Here is a 13,159-nt window from a genome sequence, read left to right as displayed (position 1 = left end):
CTGTGAGTGATGGCCATGGACTTGAAGAGGATACGTTCTTTTATTGGTATCATGGTTTGTCCTGAAATCCTAACAAATGAAAATCGCATTCTCATGGAAATCAACCACCTTTTTTCCAAACAAATCAGATACCCAGACAATCTGAGTGGAAACGAACGCCTAGCTCTGAAATCTCTAGAAAGTAACCATGAGTTTCTCATAAAACCGGCTGACAAAGGCAGAGGCATCGTTCTATGGGATAAGACCCTCTACAACACAGAAGTCCAACAACAGCTATCGGACACCAAATGTTGCAGACAAATACAGACCAATCCGATGACAAAACTGTTGTCCGAGATAGAAAGCCTAATGTGCCACGCATGGCAAGAAGGATGGATTGACGAAGACGAAAAGCTATTCCTCGTCAACCGCACCCCGGTTCTGCCTGCTTCTTACCTCCTGACAAAAGTACATAAGAACACACTAACCCCTCCTGGGAGACCAAGAGTAGCAAGAATTGGGTCTGTACTCGACCCCTTGTCCATCTACATTGATCACTTCCTCAGACCGTTCATTAGCCAAATGCAATCGCATGTTCAAGGTACCACCTCGACAATCAAGAAACTAAACAATCTCACAATTAATCACGACGATTTTTTTGTTACCCGCGATGTAGAATACCTTTATACAAGCATCACCCAGCACGAATGCATCGACGTCCTAGCAACATACCTTGACAAAAGACCAAAACTTGAACCACCCACAGACTTCCTTTTGGAGTGCACTAGAATTGCCCTAACAGAGAACTACTTTATTTTCCAAAAGACCTATCAGCAATGCCATCGGCCCAGCATGGGAGCGACATTCGCCCCCGACGTAGCTAACCTTTTTATGGATTAATTTGAAAAGAATTCCGTCTATGACAACACCAATCCCTTTAACATCTATGTCAAAGAACACACTTTTAGAATACAACAGCTTCCACCGAGCAGGCTTGAAAGAAAATGTACCTTTTAGACAATTATTTTGCCTAAGGCGCAACTGTACCACCCGCGAAGACTATGACTGCACAAGCCTAGAACTATCCTACCACCTGAAGGCAAGGGCCTACCCCGGGCACATTGTCAGCAGAGCATGTAAAAGAGCAAAAAAAAACAGTAGAGAGTCCTGTCTGACTCCCACGCCACGTACCAATCTGAAAGACAAGATCACCTGCATAACCACCTATACACCACTCAGCAATTCTATTAAAAAAAAACATTCTTCGCCATTGGGACACTTTACACATCGATTCCTTCAAACCACCTAAACCACGTTTTGCGTTCAAACGCAGTAGGAATCTAAAAGATCATTTGGTACACACCTACGTAGAACATGGTCCACCACTCAACTAACAACTGACATTGTGGAATCTACCTCCCGTCGTTGGCCATCACAGATGTGGAGAATGCTCCATCTGCTGCCTCACCAAGGACCTCAAAAACATTGATCTAAATGGAAAAACTTGGACCTTCAATACCTTCACGAACTGCAGGAGTAAATGGACAGTCTGTGCCATCCAATGCCCATGCAAACTTCTATACATAGGCAAATGTAAACGTTAAATCAGACAACAGATCTGTGAACACAGATCTTGCATTAGAAATGCAGTTCCTGACAAACCAATGGTGGCACATTTTCAAGCAAAAAATCACAGCCATAGTGACATCTTTTGGTTAATCCTTCAAACAGCCAGAAATCCCTCTAGAGGTGGCAACAGAGAGCTAGCCCTTCGGAAAATAGAACAACAATGGATGTATCGTTTAAACTCAGTGAAACAAGGCCTGAATATGTCAATTGAGTGGAATCTCTTCTTTGAGTGATCCCCCTCCTAGAACTGCCTGCCCACCGACCAGCATGAAACACCATCTGGCCCCAATAATATGTGTTCCACTAACAGTGCCAATTCAGCTGCCACCCTTCTGACACGAGATTACTCTGTGCGAATTTACCAAATGGACTTATTACATTTTATCCCTACTTATTTGTCTTCATAAGATGCCACACAGTACCCTGTATATGTGATCCTTTAAGTAAATTTATGTATACCTCCTGTTTGGGCCATTGCGGAAGTCAACACTCTGTATTTTATATTCTAAACGCGTTCGCTAACTGTACCGATACCATGAATTATGTTGGAAGGTATCCACAGAAGTATGTAATCTCACTCACCAGTATCACACTCATCAGTGTACCCCTGATGTATTCCAAATACATCAGGGGTACACTTAACAAGTCACATGTTTCAGTTAAACAAAGCTTGTATGAGTATATAAAGTCGAATCTCCTTGACTTTAGGCCTAAAAATATTGTTTCTCTGTCCTTTGAACAGTGCTCAAATAGATATCAACTATTGTCAAGCTATTACAACTCGATTTTTCAGCGCCACAGTTCTTTTTTTTAATCCATTTTGCTGGTCACCACTATAAACTAGCTTCTTGGGCCAGAATCAAGATACATCACTCTACAATAACCACTTTGCGTTTCCCTCATGTACACTGGGAATCATCCGGCTATCATTCCATGTCCACCGTCCTTCTGTCAGCATCCGCGGTATAATAAAGCTTCACTATTCAAATAGTGTCCCTCATCATACGTGCGCAACCGTCTCCTCGTGACACGCATGCGCGAACACAGCACACTACCCGTGAGCAGTTAAAACTACCGATAGAGCTCTTCCACACAGGTAAACTGCGATCGGATACTAAATGCCTACACTAAGATAGTCCTTTTTGCCTCACTCTCGCACCTTCAGACAGAAACTTTTTTCCTAGATTAAAAGCGAACGGCCACCCCCGACGATTCACCACACTCTGAGGTGGACACCCCCACTTGACTCTTCTTAGGCACGGTGACATCGGCGCTCACGCGCACACGGCCCATGGCACTTTCTCCCTATCATAGTGGCATAGATCGGGCAATAAGCACCCCCGCCTGACTATAATATAATTCTATTTTTATGGTCGGCACCACCAGCCGAATCCAGAATATCCTGTGAGTTAATCGCCACGTATCAGGCACGCCGACACTAGCTCTCGCGCACACAGGCCCTTGGTACCATCTCCCTGGCATGTCAGATCATAGCGGCACAGAACGGGCAATTAGTGCCCGCCCCTGACTATATTATTATTACCACCGTCCGAATCAACTATATTTTGAGAGCTAACTACCATCACCCTTGTTTCCACATAGTCCTGGCCAATTAGCGCACCCTCGTTTCGGTCTCCCATGGTTCCAGCAGTGCCAACCACACCTTTAAACGTGCACAATCGCTATAACACTGGCACTGAAGTTAATTCCACGACAGCCATTTTGCTGCCAAATCTTATCTGCGAGGTTGACACCCCTTTTACCTTCCAGGTATCGAACCATCCTTACCAATGTGGCCCTAGCCACCACCCCTACTGCAATTAACAGCACTGTGATTTACCTCACAACACCATCGATTACCAGCACCAACGTATCCTGGTCTCACGTGCCTTGCACCCAAGGTATGTCCCGATACCTGATCTTTAGCCACCCTGATCCCCTCCTAGATACATTACTAGATGCCAATTAATTTTCTTTTAGATCCTAGCTTTTGCAGGATCACCTATCAAGCTCACCAGTACTACTGGACTGTGTATCTCCATTCAATCCATTCATGAGACGACACCCATAAGGTAGGCTCTGGACCTACAGCACACTTTTTAATCTATCTAGTGGTCCCTCTAGCCTTACACACATCTTTCCTTTTCTTGTCCACAGGTGCATTACAACACCTGTTTTTCATCAATCCTGTCCTGTTGACAGTTCGCTCCTTCAGACAACTGGTTTCCACTGTGCAACATCTGTTGGCTTCTTTTTTGTCCAAACCAGAAACACCCAGTCTTTATTGTGTCGACAACAATTGCGTACAACTACTTTGAGAAGTACAACAATTGCGTACTACTTTGAGTAGTACATGAAAATGCACAAATAATTCTGCTACTAACCCTCACAAGAATGTGTAGCCAATTGTGTAATTGAAAAAAAAATATTTTCTTTGGTTTATGTTCATGTTTTTATGGCCTCATGTTTAGATATAGGCCTACATTTCAAACATTTTTTCCTTATGGATCTAGAATCCTTAGTGACCTCGCTTTTTCCGGCTAGTATTTGCTCAAACTAGCCTTTTGCTGCATCCAGAACTTAGCTTAATTGTGTCTCTGAATAGGCGTAGTCTCTGACCCTCTTTCCCTTAATTGTGATCCTGCAAACACCCTCTAGAGTCAGGCCCCCTGAAACAAAAAGAGGTTCCCTTTTTTGCCCCTTCTACCTCCTACCTGTTTCTTCGCTTGTATAACACTGATTTAAAGGAGCACCAAGGTTTAGAACATCGTGCAAAGCGCACAAGTGTGGGGACAAATAATGCACCTGCATAAACGTTCCCAGGGGCCAAAGGGAACAGGGTTTGGCACTCCACCCTCAGTCTTTCTGTAGGGTATAGTGTTCCCATTGCACATCGCTTGCATGAACTTGAAAGGACTCAAATATCAAGACTAGTAAAACCATAAATAGTCAACCAAGACCCACATTGGATCTCCATAATACTCGAACACTCATATCACAATAGCAGAGGCCACACAGAAGGAGTGATTGCGTCACACCTGGCTCAAAATAATGTAGACCAAGGAAAATGTACAACGCTTTCCCATTCCCCTTAGCATTCACTATGCTTGAGAGGGCAGAGGGAAGTTGTACTCTACAGAGCGAGAGTTTGCAGACCATCGATTCCAAGTCATCTTTGCACTCCATTTATCAGTCCGATTAAAGGAAACCAAAGCACTCTATTGTGTCTATGTTAGTTGCTCTGTCGTCTACATGACAGATGCAATGGAAATGTAAGCAGATGACTACTTGCCACTGTCTTTAACTAACCACAGCGCCACCCACCTTTCGAAGGTTCGACAGCAGCACTGTTCAAGTTGATGCGTCTCACCCAAAAGGCCATCTGAAGCTCTGACCACACCTATATGGCCACGCTCACATCTCTATAAATCCTGTCTGGAAACCTGCCCACTGCACCCAAGAGCCTGCCCCAGAAAGGAACGTTCTAGAAGAACTAGAGCTACAGCAGACTAAGGTCATCAATAGCCCTCAAAATATGGAGCAAACACCCATAGACCCTAAGACTCGAGGTGCACCATCTAACCATTCTGGTTGGCTACTCTGCCTTCCTCTGAGATGGCTCCCCCCTCTTCCCATTGTTCTCCACGGGCTCTGACCATGTCGCAAACGAGAGATGCATTGACACCTGTGGTGGTGCATACCCACCACACCACAATGGCTGTTTAGACAGGAACGTATTTACCAAAGAAAGGTGATTGTGTTTGCTCTGATAATGTGTACAGTCATCTTTTTTTTTTGTAAAGATGGCCCTATGCATTATCTTATAGTCGGAGGTCTCCAGGAATGTGACTTTGGCTCAGCAACGATTGAATCCAATCCACCATGACACCCTTCGGCCCTTTTTAACCCTGTGCTCTGACGTTTTGCAGTATGCAGTGCTGGAAATGGACAAGCTGTACTGGGGCAACCTCCCAGCCCTTCTCACATGAAGATTGTCAGTGGTTTGGGCGGAGCTAAGTGTCAATTGATGCTGGCTGCTTTGCATGAAAACAAAGTGCATTTTGGGAACATAGGAATGACCGTCAATTTATCAAACATGTCTGTGCTAGTAATTCAAATGTCCATTCTTTCTGAGCATGCAAAGCATACTTGGTATGGTGTTCATTTCCTCTGTTAGAACAGTCACTCTACAGTAAAATGTGTGTAAAGAATGAGCAGGCCCGTTTCTTGGCCCGGGCGAGGCAGGCGACTGCCCGGGGCTCAACCACCCTGGGGGCGCAATAGCCCACACTGGTGAGGGCTCGATTTGCCCGGGGGGCGCATTCGCAGTGGGGCGAGCTCAATTGCCCTGGGCTGTGCGCGATTGCTCGAGTAGAGCCAGCAGGTGCTGGCGCTGCCGCTGATGTGCTCAGTTAGGTGCCTTCCCCGGCACCTAACGTGAGCACATCAGCTAATGGAGCAATCGCGCACAAACGACCTCCAATGGACATCGCCGCTGTGGCACCAGGACCCCTACTGCTAAATTTCATTAGCAGCAAGGGCCACTATCAGACTCGGGCGTATCAGACTCGGGCGCCACAGCGGGTGAAGTGAAGAAAGAACAAGCCACGGGGAAGTTAACTACTTTTTCAATCATGTTAGAAAAGGAGTTAACTTCCCCGTGTGTAATCGGCAGCGCTGAGCACTGCTGCAAAATTTCATGGGCTCAGCGCCACAGCCTATGGACTAGAAACTGCCCTGTACTCAGGCTTGCATCCCAATTAGTGAGCTCATAAATGAAATGCTTTTATTCAGTTCTTGCATTCGTTGAAATTGTCACATTAAAGCGCTTGCCGCATATTTCTGCTGGGTTAAACAAAATAAAATGCAATCTTGCCACATCTAAATTCTTGCCACATCGACATCTAAAAAAAAATGTTTTTTGCACTAGCGTCATGTTGGCCATGCGCCACCCCGACTCACAGATTCTGCACTGCTGCCCCCTGCACGACCTGGAGTGTACCTCTTGATCCACAGGGCTATTCAGAGTTGCTTTCACAGTAGAGGCAGTCCACCTCTGTGAAATATAGGTGCAAACCTGTAGAAAGGCGTTTTCATATTTCTGAAGAAAAACAAATACTAAAAATCTGCGGGGAGAAGCCATCTAGCAATCTGTGGTAACGGCAGAGACACTGGGCATTATTAGACACTTATTGATGAAACAAGCTAATTGAAAAGGCACGCATTGGTCCCGATTCTATTAAACCTGCATTGGGCATATGCAAGATTACACCCTCAAATGTGTTGAGAAACATGGCACTCACATTTGCTAAACTGGCGTGCACACTGGGTGGACATTCATGAATAAACCCTATGTGAATTAAGTGGAAGTGACGTAAAACAGGAAAGAAGCACATACACTAAGGAAAAACGGATGCAAGTGGTGTGTTCCCCCAAAAATGTTAAGCATGCAACCACACACAATAGGAACGCATGAGCCACGCCTTCCAAAGGGAAAAGTTCACACGAACAGCAGTGTCTAGGTGATAGAAGGTGGTCAGCAGGCCAGTTTCATGGCCCGGGCCAAGCGGGCAGCTACCCGGGGCGCAATTGCCCCTTGTGGCGCTTTTACCCTGGGAGGCGAAATGTCACTGTTGGGGGCGATTACTCGTGAGTGAGTAAAGGGTAGCAGGTGCGGCCTCTGACTCTCTGACCCACCTAACGTTACGTGAGGCTCTCTAAAACACCATTTTGTTGTAGTGTTGCACCAAAATCCTTCATGATGGTTTCCGTAATCAGACACCTGTTTCATTTGTATAGCAATCATTAACTGACGTTGGGTAGGAGTTACTTAACCATGGAGTGTAGTTAGGGAGTGGTGCGTGTTGTGCGCGGGCTGGGGGGGCGGGGCACATTTTTTGTGTTTCGCCCTGGGCACCAAATGGACTAGAAACTGCCCTGATAATGAGACCTATACACAAAGTCTCTATGCAGTCTGTGAAAACGTGCGCTGCAGTTGAACTGCAGGAGACACGGTGTGGGGGAGACTTAAGACAGTCAAGCGCAGAGAGATTCCTCAACATGGAAAGGGGGGAGAGGGGTTTGAGGGTCTTCACGGAGCTCCTGCAAGTCAGTTTTTGCCGGCGCACAGCCCCATCTTCTCCCGGCCAAATTCCTCCCCTGCTAGTGTCTAACATATTACAAAACCCCACCAAAATAATCGTTGCGAAACTTGCCGTTGGGATGCCGCCATACCCTGGCCTATTTTGGGGATTGCACACATATTAAGGAAATATAATAAAAAAGTAAACGTTTAAATCTTATATACACACACACACACACAACCCAAACTCCCTTTGCACAGAAAAACATTACAGCAGCTGCAAAGCGTGCATTGTCATTTCGCGCCGCAGTATAATCAGGTACATCCACCCTTACATGCACCCATGCTGCACTACCTTCTCATGCGAAGTCTGAGCAAGTATATGGCAGACGACCTATGGTTGTTGGGCACTATGGACAATACTGGCCAGGAAGAGCCGAGCGGTCTGATTCCTCAGTCATTATTCATATGGGTGAGGCTATGGAAACGGGTTCAGAATTCTATGTCCCTACAAAGTTCTCGGAGAAGGTACACGATCACAGGGAAGGGGCAATGTAGCACCACGTGGGAGGATTCCACAATGTTTTTACAAGTTTAACCAATCAAGTTCTGTAGTGGTGGGGCAATAACTTATAGTTCGTTCACCCACCCTAAAGTGTAGACTAACTCTACAACCTGTGACTCTCCAAATGTTTTTGGAGTGGGACTCCCATGATCGCTCACCACTGACTGTGCTGGCTCGGCCGATTGGAGTTGTAGTACAAAACATCTGGTGAGCAAAAGGTTGCAGATTCCTGTGTGAAGCCTCATTTTCAAACGGGACCAGTGATGCAGAGGCTGCATTTCAACTGGAAACCTCCCACTTGGAACATACACCAACTGATAGGCAGTAGGTCGAGCTCTCCGTTTTTGCAATGCTGCCCATTTCAATGGCAATCACTCTGAAAGCAATGCCATATGAAGATACATGTATTCTTGGGCATTCTGAATTCTGGTCGCGTGAGACTGCCAAGCCCTTGGCACGTCTGGATACCCTCACGGCTGAGTGCATCATACCCTTTCAGAGTAGCTCACGAGCCCAAGACACCAAAGCATTTCTGGGATGGCTTTCATGTGGAGACACATCTGTTCCTCTTCAGGCTTAGGCCTGTGACCAAACAGAAGATTCCCCTTACCCCTTGGTTGCCATGACAACATTTTTATTACTCAAGGGCCTGGAGTAATTTGGGTTTATTTTTCTGGGCCAAAGGTCAACGCCGGTCTAGCTTCTGTGCCACTGCTGTGGGCTCTTTATTTGTGTTGCACGTGCACCTTGGTGGGAACATTGCAGGGCGCATTGCTTAGGGAGACAGTTAATAGTGGAGTTATCCGCGTCAGGCATTCGCATCCCATCGTCTGTCTGCAGCCAGAACTCTGCACGTATATTTAAGGCTGCACATCTCATCTCCCTGTCATGGCCACATTTTGTGAACCTGGGCAGACCACGTTTGTCTCGCGGTGCTTTGATCTATTGTTGTTGGCTCATTGGCTATTTAAGACGAGAGTGAGGCACGGCATTTATGTGGATGGAGTCTAATGCAGGAGCGACCTTTTAGAAACAGGCTGTCCTCTGTATCAAGCATTGCAATATATAGATATTTACATTGATGAATCTAGGAGTCTAGGCAGTCACGGGTATTCCACAAGAGCATAGGAAACGTTTCGCTGATCGTGACTTCACGAACGGCCAAAGATATCAGGACCGACATGATGCATACCGTTCAGAAGTTGGCATGTAACACGAACAAATCCGTGGTTACTCCTCTTGAGACGTTCATACATGTGCAACGATCCAATAAACGCATTACAACTCTGCACATAAATTGCAAACACTGCCTCATGAAAGATGCAATGTAGACAGTGGGAAAGTTAAAGATGTGTGACTTGCAGAGGCAACCCTCGGGAACAACTGTAAGTCATGCAACATCTGGAATTGAGTGAACAGTGACTTGGGGGAATGCTCGGATGGTTTCAGAATCCGCCTTCTATATCCCCAGATCCCTAAGGATGTGTTCTTATATAGAGCTTGTTTATTTATTTATTTTTACATTTATAGAAGTATGCAAAGCCTGTGAGCATCTAGCCACTAGCTTCATGCCAGATGCTTTCCACTTCTAACTGCTGTAATAGCAAGTGTTATTACTACCCCATGTAATGGTACTCCGTTTGTTGACATCAAAAGGAGGAAAGGCTAAATTGGGATTCGAACTTGTATAGTGCAGGCTGTGCCCCATGTGAGACCTGAACGCTCTGCTTGTGGGCTTATCTACCTGGAAAATGATTTCTTTGACCACGTTTATGTACTACCAGATACAGGTCCGCTGAAGTGCACACATATGTAAGGGTAATGCTCCATCAAAGTGTTGCCTCCCTACAAGGAATAGATGCAGGATGTTAAGATTCTGCCTGTTCATTTGCCCCGGCACGGGGCATGGGTTAAAAACAGAATGCAGGGGGGTTGTGTATGGACCCTACTCGACAGTTCACACACAATTGAGGAATGAGGACACTCAAACAGGGGCATCTCATCCATAATGGACAACACTGCATGCCACCCATTTTGGAGGAGCAAAGCCAGCCCAGTGACATCTCTCACTGTGCTGGGGCTGGCTTTCTACTGTGTAGGAAAAAGGGTTTCCCTTTGATAGTACAGTAACCCAGCCGCTCATGGCAAATGGGTCCTGCAAGGCTGGGTCATTTTGGCTGCCTAGCCTTGCATGGACCATTTGGGATGTGGGTTTGGGTACTTGAAGGACAAATGGGTGTAGGCACCGCCCCGGTGTCTCCCCACAGATTCACAAGGGTTGGGCTGGTGTGAGTGTAGCCCCTCGGCTTAATTTCGCATTTCAAGAACGAGGAATCTATCCATGCTTACTTATGTACATAATATGTAAATAAAGAAGTGTGTTTGTGTACCCAAACACATTTTTGCTGAATTACTACTTTGCGGCCGGCCGCCACATCAGTATTGTCAAATATGACTACAGAAGATTATAAATCAATTTACATAAAGTATCTCAAAATCAACCACACTTTCGAGTTTTGCAAACGGCGTTGTGCTTTCGGCCACCCGGGGAGAATCCAGAAGTGTGTTCAAGAGGCTTTGTTACCGTTTCTTAAGCTTGCTGATGCCCAAGGAAAGTGAGAAGAAAACAGTGGTAGCCAGTAGGCACACGTGTTGCAGTTTCTAAGGCAGTAGAACGTGTTAACATACTATGGCATGTGCCACTGCAGTTGCATGCTGGTATACCAAAGAGACAGCCCAGTATAACCTCACTATGCTTGCGACTCGCCTTCAGCCCTTGCCATGGGCATTCATGCCTATGGCCGATTTCTTCTGAATAGTGAAATAATTCCTTGTGAACGCTGCACTCATTGGCATGATACGTTGCTCCATAGTTAAAGTAAACAGTTATTTATCGCCTTTTATTAATTTCAGGAACCAGGTAACATGAAAAAGTTGAAACATTCAAACTGAATGTCTTTATCAAGCTATGTAACTCCTTTTAAGGAGCCCTTACAGTGGACCTCAACCGTGCAGGGGTGCTCAGCACCTTGGAAAATCGAGTTGTGAGACAAAACCTTCAAAGAGGTTAATGTCAAATATACATAAAGATACAAATGTTCATTAATCCCAAAGGGAATTGCTTTTCAGATCCGAAGACGTTTTCCATATAGCCATCATGCAATGAGATCTTGCTACTTATAACATGACAACACCATGCTTTTTAGAGAAAAAAAACATTGTTTTAGGATTTTGAGTGGAAGAAATACTGCCACAGAGGATAGCACACCTGACGCCCTCACCACTCCTACATTATCACCTCGCGGTTTAGGGCCCTAAAGTAACAGGTGAATTTGTAGAGTGTACGTTCACTCCCAGAGAGGCATCTTGGCGCTATTGACAGAGAACAGATGTTTATTGTTACCCAACTTAATGGTACTCATTTTATGAACCTCAAAAGGATGAAGGGCTGAGCGGACCTGCTGGGATTCGAACCTGCGACCATGAGGTCAAACACAGGTCTCTGTAGTGGATGCATTGGTCCACTGAGCCACAGACCCTGCATAACCCATCGAGTCGACTGGTGGTAGTGGCAGCTATGTGTTGATTTTTACCTGGTTTAGAATCTTACTTCATGTGGCAACTACAACCATTTCTAGGCGTCATTTTATTTAGTCAAGGGGAGGAAGGCAGTGTGCAACTGTAACGCCATATTGGCACCACGTGCTTTATTTAAACACAAAGCCTTGTTAATATAGGTCACTTCATGGATGCAAATTACAATAGCTGACAGTACATATATGATATGATAGTTTATTTATATAGCGCCTATACACAATGGGGCTAATTCATGGAATTATTTGTGCCAAAAAACAGTTTTGTGCGCCATTCTGCCTGCAAATCCCTGTTTAACAAATGGGGATTTGCGGGCAGAATGGTGCACAACTCCCTGTTTTTCGGCGCAGAAATTCCATGAATCAGCCCCAATGTGTTTCAAAGCCTTCACGGCAAGGGAGGGAACAAGGGAAAATACAATGACATTCTTACAGGCCATGAACAACAAGAATGTGAAATTAACTAGCGTACTGGGCCTGGCGACATTTTAGATAGTGCAAGAGCCGTGACATAGAAAGGAAGGAAATGGGCAACAGACAGGCAACTATCGTTCTAGGCCTGATGACATTTCTGGTAGAGCCGGAGATTAACAAGAGGATGAGGGATGGGGGGAGAAGGAGGTAGAGGAACATAACAAGCGACTATCGTACTAGGCCTGACGACATTTCAGATAGTTTTGGGGGAGTGGGGACAAGCAAGGGAGGGGGGAAGAGACAAACATTTGTTGCTATCATGCTAGGTCCAGGGGCATTCTGATAAAGTGCATAGAAAAAAGTAAGGGAGGGTGGGAAGAGAGAGGAAGAAGGGAGGGGAGGAGAAATCAGAGAATAAAACAGTGGAACAAAAATAAAAAATAAATACAACATATATATATATATATATATATATATATATATATATATATAAGACGCAGGTGCCAACCTTGAAGCTGTATTATTTCTGTGAGGTTCCAATACACCTCTAAACTTGAAAACTGCAATGTTCAGTCAGTGGTTCTGCATCAGTGTTCTCATCTGAGGGTGTTACTGGTATGGGAACTAAGGAAGAAGTGCTCACCTTTTTATCCTTTGAATGGCCCTCAACTCACCAAACCATTTTGTAGCTCCTCCCACATTTTCCCCACATTTAATAAAGCAACGTTATACATGTATTAGTAGATAAATATTTCTTATAATGGCGAGTTAGAATACACGCTGCTGCTATTATTTCTAATTCGTAGTACATCTCTTCTGTATCATAGGCACACTAACTCCAACAGTTACAGTGCCACATACCAAACTCACTGCAAGCTCACTAGTGTTTCATCATAA

At 45.2% G+C, this 13,159-nt stretch overlaps 1 protein-coding gene and 1 long non-coding RNA gene across 2 annotated transcripts in view; one reads left to right on the top strand and one right to left on the bottom strand.

The window, feature by feature from the left end:
- The window catches only part of ARID3C (AT-rich interaction domain 3C), an 815,039-nt gene that overhangs the window by 570,139 nt on the left and 231,741 nt on the right, over nucleotides 1–13,159 (bottom strand). The gene's annotated exons all lie outside the window — the stretch shown is intronic.
- Nucleotides 2,637–13,159, top strand: part of LOC138511277 (uncharacterized) — a 36,709-nt gene continuing 26,186 nt past the window's right edge. Inside the window, exon 1 of the long non-coding RNA XR_011280597.1 lies at nucleotides 2,637–2,704. This is a non-coding gene — a long non-coding RNA (uncharacterized lncRNA). The remainder of the gene's footprint in view (nucleotides 2,705–13,159) is intronic.

The sequence above is a fragment of the Ambystoma mexicanum genome, chromosome 6p (assembly GCF_040938575.1).
Source record: "Ambystoma mexicanum isolate Mex_15411 chromosome 6p, UKY_AmexF1_1, whole genome shotgun sequence".
Taxonomy (NCBI): Eukaryota; Metazoa; Chordata; class Amphibia; order Caudata; family Ambystomatidae; genus Ambystoma; species Ambystoma mexicanum.
The sequence above is the reverse complement of the archived record's forward strand: the minus strand, read 5'-3'. Positions and strand labels throughout refer to the sequence as shown.